The sequence below is a fragment of the Nothoprocta perdicaria genome, unplaced genomic scaffold (genome assembly GCF_003342845.1).
Source record: "Nothoprocta perdicaria isolate Ctin4 unplaced genomic scaffold, notPer1 scaffold_65, whole genome shotgun sequence".
In the NCBI taxonomy this organism is placed as follows: domain Eukaryota; kingdom Metazoa; phylum Chordata; class Aves; order Tinamiformes; family Tinamidae; genus Nothoprocta; species Nothoprocta perdicaria.
The window spans coordinates 414491-434526 of record NW_020455921.1 but is presented as its reverse complement, the minus strand read 5'-3'; positions in this window follow the sequence as shown (position 1 = coordinate 434526).

Sequence of the window (20036 nt, the reverse complement as noted above, 5' to 3'; positions counted from 1 at the left end):
CGGGGCTGCGCGGGGCTGCGCGGGGCTGCGCGGCTCCCTCCCAGCGAGGCGCCGAGCGGGGCGCCGCGTGGTGCCCGCGCGCAGGGGCTGCGGAGCGGGACGGCGGGAGCTGGAAACTCCTTGACGGAGCGGCAGAGGTGGGAGGGAACTGGGGCGAGAGGAGCACGAAGTACTGAGGGACTTCAAGACTTTTAATTTTGTTTTAACATTAGGACGCTAGCACAAATTTCTCCCTGCAGGGTCATTATTTGCTAGCTAATGAGCAGTTACTGGACATTAGTTCACCGCTGATGACCAAAGGAGTATRCTCTACCCGAACAAGTTACAACCCTGGTTTATAGTTCACTGCAGCAAATAGAGCAACTTGTGAGCAAGGATGATGCTCTGACCTGGCCCTTTTCCTTGTGGTTAATCCTTTGCCCGGGTGCCACTAGAGCACTCCAGCTCTCTGACAAGTACGTTTGGCACGTAAGAATATTGTGTTGTATGTACTTAACTATCACACATACTGAACTGACTTTGCTGTTTGATAGTTCAGTCCCCAAACCATTCTTKAAGCACACATCAGCTGTATCTATTAGCATCAGTCCTTTTGAGTCATTGCTCAGCCACATGGGAAAAGAAGCATTTCCCATAAATCATGTTTGATTCTGCTCTGTAAATCTTCCCCTCCAAGCATAATCCCACATTTTGGAGGGGAAAAAAAGAACAGTGTTAGGAGGCAGGGTTGGTTCCTGTAGGCACAGTTTCATTCATGCCCTCTGCTCAGTCCTTTCCTGCTGCAGCTTTCCTGTGGGATGCCTGTGCTAGACCTCCACACTTACAAGTGGCAACATAATCAGACCTGTGATTTCCTCTTTTATAATAAACACTTGAGGCGAGTTTTCATGAGTTGCATTCACAAGTGCAATTAAGAACTAAGCTACTTACACTGTACTTATGCTTGCTGCCCCCCCTTCTAGCCTTTCCATTCTTTCTACACCTCTCTGCAAASCCAGGCGCAGCAGGTTAAGTTGTAATGTATAGCTGCCATTTCTTTATTCCCTTATGTCTGCACATTTTGGGGTAAAAATATGCTATTGTTTTTTCTATAGTTGCCGTCAGGCACAGTGTGGTGTCAGTGACAAACTGGATTCTTGAGCTGAGTTCTGTTAACGGATACAGTTGGCTCAAGGCACCTGCTTCGTCCTTTGGAGCTCGTCGCTCTTTAAGTACTTCTTTTCTTACACTGACCCTATATTGATCTGCAGAACCCTATTACTGTGAGACATGTAAAGCAGCTTATTGTTTGATTTTGTACAGATGCTACAAGTGGTGGATTTACTATAAAAACATACTAAATACTTAACARTAAGACAATACACTCTCTACTCCATGAAAATTCTTTGCTCATGGTATTCTGCCCAGAGAGAAGGCAGAATCCCTTTCATACTGAGAGAGACAAATCCATAGGTGCTGRCTTCTTGCTTAACCAGGGTTAGTCCTCTGACCATTTATTGGTACCAGGAAAGAAAGGTTGATGCACAGATCTAAGAGTTCCACTTAGAGGACAGCCCAGTTCAGAGAGGCCTGAGTCTCCTTGATTCCTGTAATCCAAAGTTCACTTTTGCAAAATGAGAAACAGAAATTTKGAAACATTCTCAGTATAATACCCAATACCTGTAGTTAGAGCTTTCACCACATCCCAGGCCGTCAACTGCAGAAAACTGCACAGATTACCAAAAAAAAAAAGACATATGCAAAAATCAAAACAATTCCATGTAGGTTTTCCTAATCTATAGACACATAGGATTCTCTGCAGTCTGCATAACTGACAATATGCTGATTCAAAGACTTAGAAGTTTAAATTGTAAAAAGACCTATGTCCTATATTATCCACTTTTTTTTTTTTTTTTTATTAGGACATGCAAGACTTAATTTTACAATAAGGAGAGAAATGTTCTATAGAATATTAAGGTACCCCATTTGGGAGCCATTTGGGAATTTATGCATCTGTAACCTATATCTGAGATCACACCAAGGTACGTCTTAAAGAAAAAGTTATGTCCTACAGAAACTTAAGGAAGTAAAGAGATCGGGAGCATGTAGCCTTTGCATTGAATGGGCTTTCCTATTTTGCTTCCTGTATTTCACTATGAGGTTGGTCAGCAATCATGTTTCACATGATCTTGTTTCTGTCCTTATTTCATGTCAGATGAAASTTTCTGCATTTGTTCATTGAAGTTTGGGCTTATATATAACAAAATTGAAAATTTCTCTGCACGTTTTAAAAAGGAACTAATGCATTAGAAGGAAAGACTCCACCAAAGCAGTGTGTTTCTGAAATAATATCATTTGCCAATCATGTTTTTTCTTCAGCTGAAGCAATGTATTAAAAAAAGGAAAAGGATGGTTGAGTAATAAAAATAGTCCAAGATGAAAAGGTAAGGAGAAAACATTTTCAATAAAGAGRCTATTTATAATAATGAGAAGCCATTTACAGTGAGAGATTCCATATGTTTGCAAGTCGGATTTACTTTGGCACAGCCTGTCCTGCAAACATTACAAGATGTGTCAGCTGAATTGCCATTTCCCTCTAAATCCACACCAAAGGGTGGTTTCAGTGCCTTGATATGTTTATGGGCTGTGAGTGTAGATTTGTACTTCTTGAGCTTAACAGCTAGCAGGAGAGAAATCTGGATCTGCGCATACTTGACATGTTTAACCTTGCAGCAAATGCAGGTTCTTCAAAATTAAAAGATCCACACATACACCTGAGAGTCCGCACATCTTTCTACTTGTGATATGTAGCATAAATGATAATACGAAACTCGCATGTGTAAAACTGCATCTGTAAGAGTGCACAAGAGATGAAAGGAGAATGCTAAATGATTAGTRTTGCTAAATTAGTGAGCATAATTAGTATATATTCTCCAAGTAGTCATTTGTTTAAAACATTATGGCTACCCGTGAGAAGTCATGCATATATTCAGAAGACAATAAATCTAGGATGGGTTAGCTTCTAGWTCTTAAAAAAAACAGCCAAAATAAAAAACGGGAAATAGGAAATCACTTCTTGGGACTTAAAAGAAGCATAGGCAAAAGGGAAGTGAGATGATAAATAATACAGTATAATTAAGGAGAAAGCTAAAAAAAAAAAGAGAGAGAATAATCTAGTTAGTTAATCTAGTGTTGTCTCCTGGAACTTATCTTTTTCAAGCAGGTTTTAGCTCTCAATTTATAGAAAAAAAATCTGTAAAAATTATGAAAAGTGGAGAAGATAACAAGAATTGCTGATGAAGTAAAGCAACTACCAATGTGAAGTGGAAATCTGCAGACAATAGATGAGTAGAAAGGAAATGAGTTCTTTGCCCTAGTAGGCTAAGAGGAAAAGACAGATAACACATGAAATAGGGTCTGTGAAACACAGAGTGAGAATTACTACAGGGCACTGGTATGGCAAAACTCCTATATAAATACCTCTTTATTTCTTTAGGAAGGAAGCAGAAATAAAGATACACCCAGACCAAATTCAAAGAAGAAGCTGGGGCATGCAGAAGGAAAATCTGCAATAAGGAGATGATAGAAATTTATTTACCTCACTGTAATCTCATCAAGTCTCATCAGGTTAGATAAATGGAGTATAATCTCATCAGGTTAGATAAATGGAGTAAACACATTTTTGTTTTTTGTTTTTTTTTTTTTAAGAACTACTGAGTAAGAGATCAGGGAAAGACAAGACCGTCTTTCTTCTGCTTCTGCTCTACTGTTTAAAGTAAGTGGGGAGAATGAGTTGCATGGTGAGCCTGAGTGGTTTTSCCTTGAGGGGCAAGAGCAGGTGTTGGCTTGAAGGTTTTGCCTTTTCAACCCCATGAAGAAGGGGAAGCACTGAATGGAATGGCATGGGAATAACAGTGCATTTGGTTCTGGGATGGCTAAAGGAGAGTCAGTTCTTCATTTGTTCTACTGACTTTTGCTTATCAATATGTAAACATCTACAAATGATAGTATGCCCACGTGCCTAGTCTCAGTAAAACKCATAACTCATATATTTAAAGTATAATCTGGCCACCTATATATTACAAACTATTATATTTCACAGTTACTTGTATTAGGTTATTTGTCTGTTAATAAATAATTTGTTTTGCTAAAGCACATGTTTTTCAGGAATGCATGATCTGAAGGCAGCAAGAAGTGAAGAAGTGATCACTTTCCTCTGACAGCTTAATCCAGTGGTTAATTACCTTYACTGTTAACTAATGGGTACCCAGTTCTAGTCTGAATTACTCTGGCTTCAGCTTTGAGCCATTGGTTCTTGTTATGCTTGTTTGCCTTGATTAAAGAACTTTCATTACTTTGTTTTTTTTTTTTTTCTCTAAGATACTCATCCACTTCAGTTCAATAACCTCTTTGTAGTCTAAGTGAGAGGAGCTAATAAACACTTCTTAGAGGGTTAAAAACAGGAAGAGCACATACATATAATTTTTTTAGMTTTTTCTCTGCATATTTTTCCATTTTTTTTCCACATGAAAATTACAGATGTGTGAAATCTACAGTGTAACTCTTGCTTTCCTTCCAGGTTCTTATTCATTTATTTTTAGTGTGCATGTTGACCACTCACATTCGTCTTTTATTTTGCCATGGACTCAGACATTGGAGCTCTTGTTCTGCTGCTGGATAGTGTAAACATTAAATCCTTTTTCTGGAGTTGGGGCATCCAGGAGACTATTTACGGAATGTAACRCAGCCTGCATTATCATTTTCATTTAGTTAACCTAAAATGCCATGCATTTTAATGAGTGCTAGTCCTATATAAAATGTTCATTTTTTATCAGACTCTCATAGAGTAGTAAATCATATGCCTTAAAAAAATCTATAATGTAATTATATTTCAGCTTGTTTGACAGGACATACTTTGTTTAAAACCACTGTTACTAGTATTAATTATATTCCTCTCCATCAGGATCTTATTAATGTACTCTTATATCAATGTTTCTGATATTTTTCCAGGAATTATTGTCAGGCTAACAGTAACCACCTGCATTCTCTGACTTGACYTTCTTATTTTAACACTTGCATAATGTCAAAATTCTTGAAGACTTGTAGCATTTCCCTGTATTAGTGAAAAGAAAATGACATTAAAAGACCATTCAGCCAGCTCATAGGTACAAGTTACATAGATTAAATCTAGATGTGTAAAAGTAAATTAGACATAGAGTAAATCTAGATGTGTAAGTGTAAAACTTCAGGTGTGTAAAATTTACATATCTAAAGGTAAGTTTTTTGATTATGCAAATCTGCAGACTTCTTTACCTACATGTAATGCAAGCAGAGCAGCTTTCCTTTCTTCCAAAACATGGAGCAGAAATCTCCTTTTCTTGTTTTCATTTTTTTTTATCCTCATTAACATTTCCTCAGTCTCCAGCTAGTAACTGACTTGAGTCATCTCTCTTACTAATGTAGTAATAAAATAGTTACCTGTTTGAAACCTAGCCGTGGATTTTTTTCCTGTGTTGCTAATATCAATTTTGTATACTCCACAACTTCTCTTTCATATCCATATTTGTTTCCCTACTGTTCTACTTAATATATTTCTTTTTTTCATTTACCAGTAAATTAGTACTTGTGATTAAATACAATGTTAACATTATTAAATATTAAAATAAATTTATTAAACACTAAATACAACGTGACATTTCATCATATTTTATAGCCATTAAAAAGCTTCCTATTTGCATTCAATTTGTCTGCCTTTTTCTGCTCGGGTCACATTACTTGTAATCTTAGCAACAGAAAATAAACCATTTGATTTCACGGTAAGCAGGAAACATAAAGCAGTTTGCAGTTTCAAAGTCCACTGGTCAACTGTAGATAATGATTATGAGGGGAAAGTATTTGAAGGAGACCAGGTAGAAAACGGTAGAGAACAGTATGAGATAACACTGTAGCRCTGCCAGAAAGATCCCCTAGCCGACATCCCCAGTTTTGCAATTCAAAACAGGCCAACTGTAACCACGGATCAGGGGAAGTTTCCGTTCAGATTTAGCTTTTATTGTTCAGTGATTGTGTTTTGATTAGGAGAGCTGAGAAAAGGCTACTGGTTTTGTTCTAATTTAAATGATTAGGATAGAAACATCTGATAGCCTTAATTAGTATTCTTCTAGGGTGATTATACCATTCAAAACGATGTAGGAAGTAAGTTGGTAGTAAAATGCTCTGTCTTGTGTATGCTAAATATTCAAACATCCAATATTCCCTTCACATAGAAGTGATGGCCCATCCCTGGCTATTCTATTCTATTCTGACACACTTTTTCGCTTGAATCGAATAGAGTCAATGGGACTCTTCACTGGAAAATTTGATGTTCTATTTTTGTTAAACAATAGTTTAGCAAAACTAAAGGAGACCAGGAGATAYCCTGTCATATGAAAGGTCCTTGTGCGCATTCTGAGTCTGCAAGACAAATCTCACCTTGTAATTCAGGGATGTGGAAGATACTTTTCACACTGACAGACACCCTTTATAGTTTTGGGGGAMTTTTGCTGGATAGTCCTGCCCTGACCATAAACAGAATGCCCGCAGCAATAAAACTGATGGCACTAGATCAAAGCATCTACAAATCTTCTAAAATGAACATTCCTTTGCGAGCTTCCCATTAGCATTTTTTCCCCTGCAATTTTACTTCTTGTGGTTTTGTTCAGAGGTCAGCTTTTGGCATTGAGTCATTGATACTCAGATTTGCTAGGCTACAGATTATGAAGTGAAAGTATGGAAATGCAAAATTTAATCTTGCTTATCAGAAAGCTTCCTTGATAGTCTACGGTATTAGTGCAAGTTGTTCGGTGGAAGACTGCTAGTGCTTTTTCAGTGTCACGGGGAAAGTGAAATCCATGCCAGGTAAAGCAGCATACTAAGCCCAGAAAGCTGTACTAATTCACAAGAATAAGAGCTCCTTTCATAGTTAAAATCCCAGAGACTTTGCAAAATCCCTGCAGAAYTGTGTATAAATGAGGTGCCAGAGGAGTGGTGGCTAAAGCAGAGTATGTTCCACTAATGAGCACATCTTGTGCCAGCTCTTTACAAAGAATAACGTGTTTCCACCCACATCAAATCAGCTCTATTAGAAGATGTGGAAAGAGAGAGAAGAAAGGCTATGGCACAGTTTATRCTATTCCCCACACCTCAATCTAGCGTCTCACAGAGGCTATTGGTCATATTAGGTGTAATCTTGCCTTTGTTGAAAAAATTCCTTATAGCAAAAGAGTTTTTATGCAAGTGTTGGACTGGTCTGGGCAGAATGTGAATATTATGCAAATCACAACCTCAAACATATCAGCATCCCTGGTTACATTGCTGTTCACTTAAACAGCTATAACGTGACCGACAAGAATGTGATTGTTGTGGCTTTCATTAGGTTGAGGAGTTAAAAAACTCTTTGCTAGGAATGGTAATCTTTTAGAGTTACTATTTCAGGGTATTTTTCTGCAGATTAGATACAACAGCMTTTTACCAGTGTAGACATTTTTCTRGTATTAGTCTTAACTTTCATAAYTATTTTCACTGGTAATTTAATACATCATTCCTTATATTCCATTTATGAATTATATCCTCATACACACCCTAAACATCCATTAGAACTCATGTGAATGCAACAGTATATATTATAATTACAGAGAATTGGCCTTTCACACTGGTATTAGTAAGAGTGTTTTTAGAAAATAAGTATTTTTCTAAAAATACATACAACACATCTCCTTTTGACTTCTTCCTGTTTTTCTTCAAAAGCAGCTTACAGAGGCACCATGCACCTGCTTTTTTCTTGTTCTTACATCTGTGTCTAGATGAGAAAGAAGGCAATAATGTTAAAATGAAAGGACTTTTTTTATGATTGCAAGGATTCTTGGCTTCAAAAATCAGTTAATTCCAGTGCCTTTCATCTTACAGTCTAAGCAGGACAACAAAGAAGGCATTCATAGAAACAACACATGTGACATGGGGCAGTCTAATGGCATTAGAACAGTTCAGTGAAGCATTAATGAATTTAGGGTGATGACAGCAAACTGTGCTAGGATCTAATCTGCTCTGTGGTAAGTGGCTTTCATAAGTAACCTCAAATGCAAATAACTAGTCAAAACTCTAACTCAAATCTTTTATTTTCAGAAAAAAAAATCAACTAATTTTCCTTTGAAATCAGTAGTTAGTTTCTTGCTTGTTTTTTCCTATTACCAGAAATTTCTTCAGTCCACATTGCCTCTCATGATGTTTTCATGATGTTGCTTAGATAAGACACTCCAAATATCAGATATTCCAAACACATTTTTGCCTATGGTCATGTGTTCTTCATGCCTCAGCATCTCCTTGGAAATAAGTTTCAAATGCAAGCTTTGCACAGAAAAATATGTGGTATGATATGGAGTATGTGATCCATTATGATATACATTTATCCCTACTTCATATTAGTCATTCTTTTTTTTTCACCATATCCCCTTGTTATCATACATCTGTATCGATTTATGTATTTGGATGAGGTGGACCTACAAAGTGTTAAATCAGCAAGGTTTGTGAGAGATGGAGATAAAATGTGAATGCTGGCTCTTTACACAAGACCTGATCCTGCCTCACTGACATCAAAAAGATTTTTGCCATTGCCTTAACTGAACATGATGATGGAGATAGATAGGAACTTCTGCTAGGCTGTTACCAGAATCTTATAAAGGAATGTGTTGGGCTTCAGGAAAGAAATGTGTGTGGAAACTTCCATTCACATTCCTCCATGAATGGTAGTCACAGCTTAGTTCTGATGACTGAAGTTTTCACAAGTTTTGTAACTCTATCGAAGGCATTCACTTTAAGGGGATGATTTTTGTACTTGAAGCAAAGCAAAAAAAAAAAAAAAAAAAAAAAAAACCCTTCTGTTGTTTTTTTTTACTTTTGGTACTTTTTTCTTTGGTACTTCTTTTTGGTACCAGAAGTACCAGTACTTCTGGTATTTTTCACATTTTTGTGCACTTCCATGTATCTCATGTTTTTTATCTGAAGGAATATATTCTCTTCAAAATGCTATCAATAAAAAGATGCGGGTAAAGAAGTGGTATTGGAAGCAGATAATGAGCACAAGCAGGAACTAAATAGGATGTGTCAGATCTTCTCACTGAAGCTAGAAAAAGACATGCAGCGGTAAATAGGGTGGCAGTAAAAAGAGATGGAAAGAATGACAGCAAAACATGGAGATATTCTTCTGCCCTGATGTTCTTAGAGGATGGGTAAGTAGTATAAAGCTAGACTTGCTTTAGCTGCCCAGTGTTAATACCAGTGACACTAAGCAATATTGAGTGTCATATAGACTGACTARTTGCCTGGGTACCCAAAGGTCTGGGAGGAGGAGGATTGGTATAGCACAATTAAAGCCTTTGTGATCAGTAGCCATGCCACCAAGATCAAAGCTCACATTGGTAGGAAGAAAAGTTTATTATTGCACCAATAATATCTATAATTCCGCCCCAGATACATTGTAGTAGTCTTCTTAGACTTTTCTTTCTACAAAGAAAATATATCTCTAAGGGTACTGTCATGAAAGGGTAACTGTAGAAGTAGGGCAGAATAGAGATGAATCCACAGAGAAGTCTTATTTTCTCCCAGACTCCTTATTGATTTTAGTGGGATTTCTCAGGTCAGCAAAGAGGGAGGAAAAGACAAAACTGTCCTTCTATCAGAAATGTCTTGAGAATCAGATTTACAAAAAAGATTACATAGGACTGATTGCCTTCATTAGCCTCATTTCCTCATTTCAGGAATATTATTAGTCATAAATCACAGAAGGACAACTTTATATGGAATTACATAATTATTAATATCACAATATTATCATCCCCCCATCAGTTATCAGACTCATTCATGTGTGTTGGAAATCCCCTCAAAATCTATCTAACTCAAGATTAAATAATATAGATGCAGCTTTCTCTCTTCCCTTCCTTCTTTTAGCCTATTTTTATCTTCCTTTTTTTTWATTCTATCATTGTCAAATTGATTTGCACAACATTTAATTCTTTTTTGCTTCTTAGCATCTCTCATACATCAAAAATGCCTTAAAGAAGATATCAACTATGTCCATTTCTTTAAATGTTGYTTTTCTTTCATTGCCACTGAAATAAAGACTCACGAATATATAAATCATCAACCGAATAAGTGGTAGTTCCATGTTTGACAAGCACACAGGCCAAAACATTTAAAATGTGAAATAATAWAAGTATAGTTCACCCTGTATGGCTAATGTTTAAAATAATCAATTGATAATAATAATAACAATAACAGGAATAAGAAGGAAAAAAAAATGAAATGACCTAGTCTCGTCTATTTTCAAATCTTAGGAAAAAGTGAGTTTTCCCTAACAACTAAAAAGTGTCTTTAGAAGCAGCTTTTCTCTGTGGAAATGGTGCAAAAGACATGCTGTTACATATTCTTTCTATTTGGTATATAAAAGGCTGGGGGAGGTAATTTTTACACACATATTCCCAACCCTGCTGTATTCCCTTTGTGCTCTGCAGGATCAGCACAAAAGGTCTAGAAAGTAGGCTRGAAAAATCCACTGCGGGTTCTCCTTGAGAGAAGGGCTCCCGAGCCCTTCCAGCACTGGCAGTACCGCTGCCAGTACAGTCAGGCACTCTAGCATAAGGGCTGTCCATAGGTCGTGATTCCCCCTGGACTCCTTATCTGGTGGCAGTCCAGCCCCTACAGACTTCATCTGATGAAGAACGGCAAAGGAACCACCATCCATTCCAGAATAAAGTGTCAAAAAGGCACTGCTGTCTTCCTCTGCGGGTGTCAGGATCATCAGTATACCTTCACCATGCAGGCTTATACTGGAATTCTTTCTAACATAGCTTAATAATAATAATAGAATTTTCTTAATTATATAAACAGTGGTTTCACAGAATTATGAAATTGTAGAAGTTGTCAGGGACCAACCCTTCCCCCACATTAATAACTGTTTCCTTATGTTTAAATATAACTTCCTGTGTTTCAGTTTGTGCTCATTGCCTCATCATTTCAACAGATATCATAGAAAAGAGTCTGGCTCAGGCGCCCTCCCTCAGGTACACACCGATAAGTTCCCCCGAGCCTCCCCTTCTCCATGCTAAACAATCCCATCTCTCTCTACTTCTCCTTCTATGACAGATGCTTCAATCCCCTAATCATTGTAGTGACCCTTCACTGGACTTGCTCCAGTGTCCCTACATGTCTCTCATACTGGGATCCCAGAACCGGATCCCAGTGAGTCTCACTAGTGCTGAGTAGAGGGGAAGGGTCACCTCCCCTTGTCTTGCTGACCTGGCAGTTAAGCCAGCTTTCAGTCCACCTCACTGACCATTTATCTAGTCCATACTTGCTTAATTTGACAATGAGGATGATATGGGAGATAGCACAAAAGTCTTGCTAAACTCAGGACAGACAATATTCACAGCTCCTCCCTTGTCCACCAGGTGTCATTTAAYTGTAGAAGGATGTAAGACTGGTCATCATGGTTCCTAGAACYATGCTGACTGCTCTCAATCATCTTCCTGTCCTTCATGTGTTTAGAAATGGTTTTGAGGATTATTTGCTTCATCACTTTCCCAGGGATGAAGGTGAAACTGACCCGTGTGTAATTCCTGGGTTCTTCTTGAAGATAGGGCTGACATTTACATTCTTCCAGTCCTCAGGAATCTCTCCTGATCTCCATAGCCTTTCAAAGATAAAAAGATTGCCCTTGGAATGACATTGGTCCGGACTCCCAGTGATCATGGGTGCCCATGATCAATGGGCTTGTATATGTCCACTTTATTTAAAGGTTCCCTAACATGACTCTCCTTGACCAAGGGCAAGCCCTCCTTGCTCTAGACTTCCCCACTGGGGATTCCTGAAGGAAAATTTGACCAGTAAAGACTGAGATGAAGAAGACGTTAAGGCACCTGGCCTTTGTCACCAGGTCCTCTGTCCCATTCTGCAGTGAACCCAAAGTTTCCTTTAGTCTTCTTTTCCTGCTGATGTACCCATTAGAAACTTTCATGTTACTGTTCATATCATTGCCAGATTCAAATCCAGAAGGTCTTAGACTTTTGAAAGCCCATTCATGAATGCTTGGATAGCATTTCCATATCCCTTCTGTGTAACCTGACACTACTTCCACCTGTTTCCTTTCCTGTAAGTTTCCTTTTTGTGTTTGAGTTTTGTCAGGATTCCTTGTTCATCCATGCAGGCTTCCTGCAACCTTTGCTTGACTTCCTGCATATAACAGAGGCTCATAATTGAGTTTGGAGGAGGCGATCCCTGAAAATCAACCAGTTCTCCTGGATGTCTCTTCTTTCCAGGTCCTCTTCCCTCCCATGGGATTTTTCCAAGCATACCTTTGAAGAGGCCAAAGGCTGCTCTGCTGAAGTCCAAGACTGTGATCCTACTGTTTGCCTTTCTCTCTTCTCTCAGGATCCTGAACTCCACCATCTCATGGTCACTGCACCCAAGGCTGCCCCCACCTTCACACCTCTGACCAGTCCTTCCTTGTGTATAAGTACAAGGTCCAGCAGAGCATCTCCTCTCATCARTTCCTCAATCACCTGAATTACAAAGGTGTCATCAATGCACCCCAGAAGCCTCCTGGATTGCCTATGCCCTGTTGTCTTCCCCTTCCACCAGATACCAGGGCAATTAGTGTCCCCCAGGAGGACAAGGTCCCGAGGCTTCTTCTCATTGTCTGATAAAGGCCTTTTCTTCCTTTTTATCCTGGTCAGGCAGTCTCAGATTCACTCAGATTCACCAGATTCTGTATCAGATTCACCAGAACAGCGCCCATCTCGATTTCCTGCTCACCTTGACCCATAAGYTCCTCACTGCAGAGGGGATCCACGTGTCCCTGTTGCCCTCTCACAAACAGGACAACTCACTCTCCTCACCATCCCAGCTTTCCCTCCCAAAGAGCCTGTATGCTGCCATTGCAACACTCCAGGCCTCTGAGTGTGATTTGCCTATTTTAGAGATTTCTAAAAATCCAGGCTCCCTCTACTGAGGAATCCAAAGGTTTCCTTTCAGTGTTTTCCTTTTCTCATTTCTCTTCAAACAGACAGAAATTCCGTTTCTTAGTACTATTTCAAAGTGCATGTGTCATGGTCAAATTAATCCTATGCTGCCRTTAGTTTTGTAACAAAGAAATGTTTCTATCAGAGATTCTTATCAACAAAATTAAATAGACTTGCTATATAAATGGCTTGCTATTATTTTTCTGTGAGCCAGTTTTAAAATGGGTCACATTGTACTTCTCTTTACTGTAACCTAAAATAGAAGTTATTATATCAACAGTGGTATGCACATAATAGAAAGTTACCTGAAATTGAGTCTTGGATAGGTTTTTCCTTGAAAACTAAGGCTTTGTAAGTGGAGTTATTGAGAATTATCATGGTATACATTTTATTTTTCTATTTTGGAATTATATTTTTGGTAGTAAAAAGTTGCAGCTGAGSTTCTGATTAAAGAAAAAAAGTTCTCTTTGGACAAGCAATAAGTAAAGCGAACAGTCATGTTGAGAGCACAGGACTACAGAGCTTTCCTTTCCCTCCACAGGCCAAAATGTCTGCTGGCAGATTGGGTGCAGTTCCACAGACTTCAGTGGAACCACATCAATTTACATGACAGAGAATACTGGACATGTTTTTTTAAAATCAAAATTGACTTAATCTGTAAAAATAAGGATGATATTTAAGTAAAAGCCTTGCCAGCATTTTCTTYCACAAATCTTAGATTTGAGAGGCTATGTGTGAGACTGAAGCTCCAACCCGTTTCTCTCTGGAGGACCTTACAGATGTGCAGCTTCAACTGTTTGGCAATACGGAAACGCAAGCTATCCATGAACATCAGCAAGCAAACAGGTGCATGCCACCCACCCACAACATGTGAGGCCATCCAGGAGTCACCGGCACCTCAYGGAGAAGGGGGCTTCCTTACAGGCGTTATGTAATACAGAGTCAGATGTACATAAGATGATATCATCTGGCCCAACTCAGGTCTATGTGTTACTTCAGCACTAGTTGTGTTCAGGCCATGCCAAAATAAGATTTTGCCAGTTTTAGAGAGTGCAATTGTATAAAWTTTCTCTCCTGAGAGTGGATTTCCACATCATCATCAGGCAACCAGGCTGGGCTCCCACTCAAGGCCTCTTTCTAGTCTAAACAGTGTCAGGGCTTCACTTTAGAGACCTACGCTAGACAAGAACGGTCAAATCATTTGCAGCCCTTAAAAAAACATAATGAGGAAAAGAAAGAGGCTTTTCTATCACCTGCTGAATAGGACAGGAGAGAACAACCTCAAGTACAAGGTCTTGAATAAATCTTGTGCTGTACATTAGACTCTTCTGGGATTTCTTCAGAGAGGTGAATTTCACATGGACAGAGATCAATGAAATCTCCACATTCAATCTGTTTCTTATATAAAAAAATACATTTGCATGTCTCCAGAGTGCAAGTCAGAACTGCCTGAAAGTCACAGGAAAATGAAGTGCAGAAAGGCTAAGAATTTCATGCTTCTTTTACTTTTTATATACTCTTTATTCCCATAGATCCTATGGGAAGCACAGGACTTGAGCACAGGGACAGCCAAAAAGATCCAGGGCTGTTAAATTAGTAGCTTGTCTAAATCCCAAGGTAAACTAGTTGAGCTAAATTAATCTATGAACTCTCATGTGTCATCTAGAGCCCCTGAGCAGTAAAGATATTTTGAGATGATCTAATTGTAGTTTGAAAGAAAGGATTGTATAGACACGAGTAATGCTATACCCTGCACTGTGGTGGATATAACACACAGTTCTCTGCAAAAAGCCAACACAGGCAACAAAAACCAATGAATACAGGCAGAACACTAGGGATCAAAGGTATCAGAAATTCATTTCTAGAAATTAATTGCTGGAATAATCATAGGATACAGCATTCATAATGCTTGCTAGGAAAATGAGATAAGTGAAGAGCAAAAGAGCAGGGATGATTAATAGCTTGTTTTGCACAGGAGCTGTCCCTCATAGAAGTTTTTTCAACCTTTAAGCAGGAATCAGAGGCAATCCAGCCACGTTTGCTTTCTGATGCTCAAGCAGTAGTGCCATTCGCTGGGTTGAATTAGGGAATACAGGTCCTGCCAAGTTAACGTTGCTTTGGGAATGTGGGGAGAAGGCTGAGCACATCTGAGCACATAGCAGAGCAGGAGCAGCACTGGAGCAATCCAGCTCTCCCTTCTGACAGTTTTTTGAGGAGTGGCTTGGACTGGACGTGCTGCATCCATCCTCCTACTTAAGGAGCCCTGAGCAAACACTGTGAAAGCACGTGTGAATTGTCACAGTCTTGTTAACCTAACTACTAAAATTAAGCAAGAAAGGATAGAGGTGGTTTCCAATATGCTGATTATGCACACAGAAATTTTATAGCGTTGGTATATCCACTTTCATTCAGGGGATGGAATTTATGTACTGACATGGATTTTGTTATAAAATCCCTGAGATTATACTTGTTTTTATCTCTTTGCATGACTGGAGAAACATATTTTTTAAATGCCGTGCTTAAAATAGAAAATAAAATGAATAAGCATTTGGCATTTTGTGACTCAGTCAAGATGTGATTGATGCGTTGCCCCGTGGTCATAGGTCAACCCTGCCATAGAAAACTTCAGATAATCTTCAGTAGCGTTTCCGACGCCGTTAATGGAATGCACAAGGCTAAGATAACAACACACAATTTATGTTCCAAAAGCAGCTGASAGAAGGAAATGGATATCAAATGAATTAACTCGTTAGACCAGTAAGGAACATTAGGAAATTCAAAACAGACCGCCTGGAATGATTTACCTCTAGCACAAGGTTAATGTCAGTTCCTTGTTTAGGCTTGGCAGTGCTATAATCTAGTGCTGCAGTTTTAGAATTTTTGATGGCTGCTTATCCTGGGGTTTTGTGTTGATATGAGCCTGCACTTTATTAATTACATGGCTGAATTACTACCTGCAGCAGCCATACGTAACCATAGTTTAATATTACGTGGAAGGGCTACATTGACATTCATATGCCTGTGCACGTGCACACATACACACTACAACTGCAGACATGCTAGCATTTTTCTAATATAAACAAAAAGTGCTATGATTTGTTTCTAATATAAACAAAAAGTGCTGTGATTTGCTTGCTGAGAAGTGTTATTAAAATTGGCAGGTATGTTATATGCCGTAAATACATTATGTCGTTAGGAAGCTGCATGTGTATCCAGTGCACAAGCTTGGCAATCATCGCAAAGGAGCAAGGATTCCCTCATTTATAACCRACAGAGAATTTCTCAGAAATTGCATTTCATCATTTGTCAACCACAAGCTGTCGATGAAGCCTATTTACTCTTGGTAAACTCCCACTTGTGCCTCTTTCAATGTCAACAGACTCTGTTTTTAGAAAATTGGATTTTCTTTTCTCAGCATGCCAGACTTAACTACAGCACCACTGAAGTAATATGTGCATTCATAGCTATCATTAATACAATATTTTTATTAAGAATTTCAGTTTCTTTATAACCTTCATAAGGTAATAAACTACAGTTAAAGGAATCAGGAGCTGTAATAAAGAAATATTTGCCATTATGTGAGCAGCACAAATTATACTTTGCAAAGGGACAGCTAGGACTTCTTTTTATATTRAGAATAAAATCACTATAACATTTGTCATTAAAAAATCTTAGTAAYAGAAGATGTCAGAGTACCATGTCTCAAAATGGCTAAAACTTGACTTCTGTACAAATAATGAAATCCAGACAATACCATGACAAATGGTGCTTTTGACTGAAATCTGAGGGTCCTGCACACACCCTGTTCTGCGACCAGCTGCTGAGCAAAACTCTTCTCAGCCCTTTGGGAGCCGTAATCTCCTGGAGCAACAAGGGTCATCCCCAAACAAAAGCAATTCAAGCCACACAACAGCTCACTTCCCTGCCTAAGAAAATGAGCAAGGGARGAGGAAGCCCCACCAAGCGTTTTTRCGTTATCCCAAGTTATGCAATGCAGCAGGGATTATGGAGCATGGACACCTCCAGAGAGGGCCATCTTCACTGTCCTGTGGGTCGCACACCCTGTGCTTCTACATGTCCAGGCCACAGAGGTCACAGCCACAGAGTTCACCTCTGCATCCCAAGCCAGTCTGCATCCCTTCCGGATTAACTATCTCACCCTGGTTATGAGGGAGGGAGGATACAAACTTCTGTGTGAAGGCTGTGCTTATCCTGGGGGGGATACAAAGGAGAATCCAGTTAAAACCAATTTAATAGCTTCCTTCTTACAATGAAATTATTACTGTGCAACACAGATTACACTAAAATCTGTGAATTTTGACTCYTCCTTCATTTTTCAACAATCTTTCACAATGTGTAGTGTCCAACACATATCGATAAYTGTAATAAAGACTACAGAGGATATTCAATATATGATGTCATACGATGTCTTTAGTGCTCACACTATAGCTTGCACATAAAACACAACTACACAAAACAGCTTGCATAACTCAAAACAATTTTTCTTACTACAGAACAATAGCTGTAATGGAATGGGGTAAAATAAATAAAGTAAGGGCAGAATAAGYTTTGTTCAAGCAATTGTTTCATAATCACAACCTTACAAACTTCCTGGGAAATCTGAATTTCCTCCTGCCATCCCAATCACATTCATGAACTTATAAGTGTTGAAATCCCTTCCTTAAACTATATTGGTCACTCCTCATTAAGTGAATTCTCCACATACATACACACACACCCCTAATCTTTCTCACTTTGCACCCAAAGGCTTTAGGAAAGGGCCAAGCCACTTCTGCAACAAGATCTGTTTCATGGTCGTGTTTTTCAAATTCTTGCGCAGCAGATGTGCTATCCCAAATCAAGGCAAGCTCCTTGCAACCTGCCAGGTCTCTGTTCAAAAGTGAGAGTCAGAATCATACACAATCCTCTTGCTTTATTTTGTTGGTCTGAAACAGCTCTATGATATCAACTGCTTCCATGGAAATACTCCAAAGAGAAATGCTACATTTAGCTGACAGATGCATAAAATCCCATGTTGTCACAGAATTCCCCCATGTCTACTCAGCACCAGCTGCAAAGAATGCAAATCTACAGCTGTGTCTGGTGTTCATTTGTACTCCAAATTCCCTCCTGCACAGCTGCTGTTTTCCACTTTCCTGTCTTCAGAGCCAAGTTCAGATGTAGGAGGCAGACCACGGCTCCATATATCCATGTGAATATACATGTCCCTTTATTTGTCTTGAAAAAAAAAATGTCCAAGTTAAAAAATACTGCATTTGTGAGGGCACATTTGAGTATACTCAACCCCCAGACTGACTTCATCTTTCAAACGTAATCCCTTTCCAACAAGTCCTCTGGAACCCAGGTTGTCTCTCTGAATATTTGTTCAGATGTAAAACAACGGGAATCTCATCCCTGCTTAGGCCTCCTGGGCACCATGGAAATAATAATAATCGTAAATGCAGCAATGCAAAACAAAAGAGAAGTGATCACGAGGAAGTGGAGAGCAGTGTTTCTCCAATTATCTGCACAGACTTTTGCTGGCCGTCCTAAATGCCCCTCAGGAAAGGAAGCTCTAACTTGCCATTATGATTAGTGTTACCTTTGCTCTCCCTTGTGTAGCATTATCAACCTGCACAGCTTTTTAATGCAGTCAGCGAGTGCCATTAAAATAACAGCCYCACAAGGACTATATTCATGTGAAGTTTCCTGTGTTTTCTATCTAAATAGAGGGGAAATCTCCAACAGCAGGCAATGAGTACAGCAGCCTGCATTTGTCTTCTTGGTTTTCCTTAAATGAATTTAGATTTCCAACACTCACTACCAGTGGCCTCGAGCTTGGATTTCATTGTCTTAGAATGTGCATTTTTCTCTCTTACTTCTGTGGTGTTCTTCAACTCACTCTAAGACCTCAGTGTACAGATATTAATGCTGATCCCTTCAATGATTTTCAGCCAAATCACTGATCTATACTTCAAAATTTTTTATTCATTCTGTGGCTGAGACACCTTTGTCATTGTAAAAAGATATGACCCTATATTATGGGGAAGTATTCAAAACACATGGTCAAATTTGACTAAAAAGTTGAAACTCACAGGTAAATAGCTTATTTTTAAGACAAGTGCAGCATGTACTGTGCCAGTGCAGCATGACTTCTATCACACCGTGTTAGCTTCACAGAGTTTTTGTCCTTTTTCAGACTGCTTTTATTGGCCTCAGTGAGATGGTTAATCCACGCTGAGACCTGCAGTATCGTAAATGGAACTGCAAATGGCAGAGACCAGCCTCACAAGAAGCACCACTCACGTCTTCAAGCCTTGTCCTGGTCTACATGCAGCTTTTGCAGTTCTTGTGCCATCGTTACTGCCCAGTTCTTCCAGTTCTGGCCCTAGGGTGAGCAGAGAGAGATCAGGTACCTGTAACTACACTACAAATACTCTTTTAAATCTTTGCATTACCATGAAATTACTCCAGGAAATCGGATGAACAAAATATGACCACACCATACTAGAAAACTGATCCCTTCTTACATGGTAAAAAAGTCAAAGTCAGAGTCTTATTTTTATCATGAAAGGTTTTAACCTAATCTGAATGGTAGTTATGAATTGCAAAAATTAAATGGAATGGAGAATCTCTAGCTAATTCTCTACTTACTAGCTGTGGCCATGAAACAAARCAAAGGTATTCAAAATGTTTATGTATTAAATATATTTTGGGGTAGTCTAGAAATGTTTTTTTTTTCTTTACATATCTGCAATATCAAATTTTCAACATCAAATATACCAGTTTAAGAAAGCATTGATCTAAGGGAGCAGAGCAAGTGGCGTGTACTGACTTTACAACAACAGMAACAGCAGAGGCTGTCCATCTATCAGATAAGCAGAAAGGAGGGAGAAGAGTTTCAAACACTTTGTTTGAAGTGACATGACCTGGCACAAATAGTCTCAGTGACATTTAAGAGCAAATAATCCAAGCATCAAGTACATGTACTTCATATCATGAAGGAAA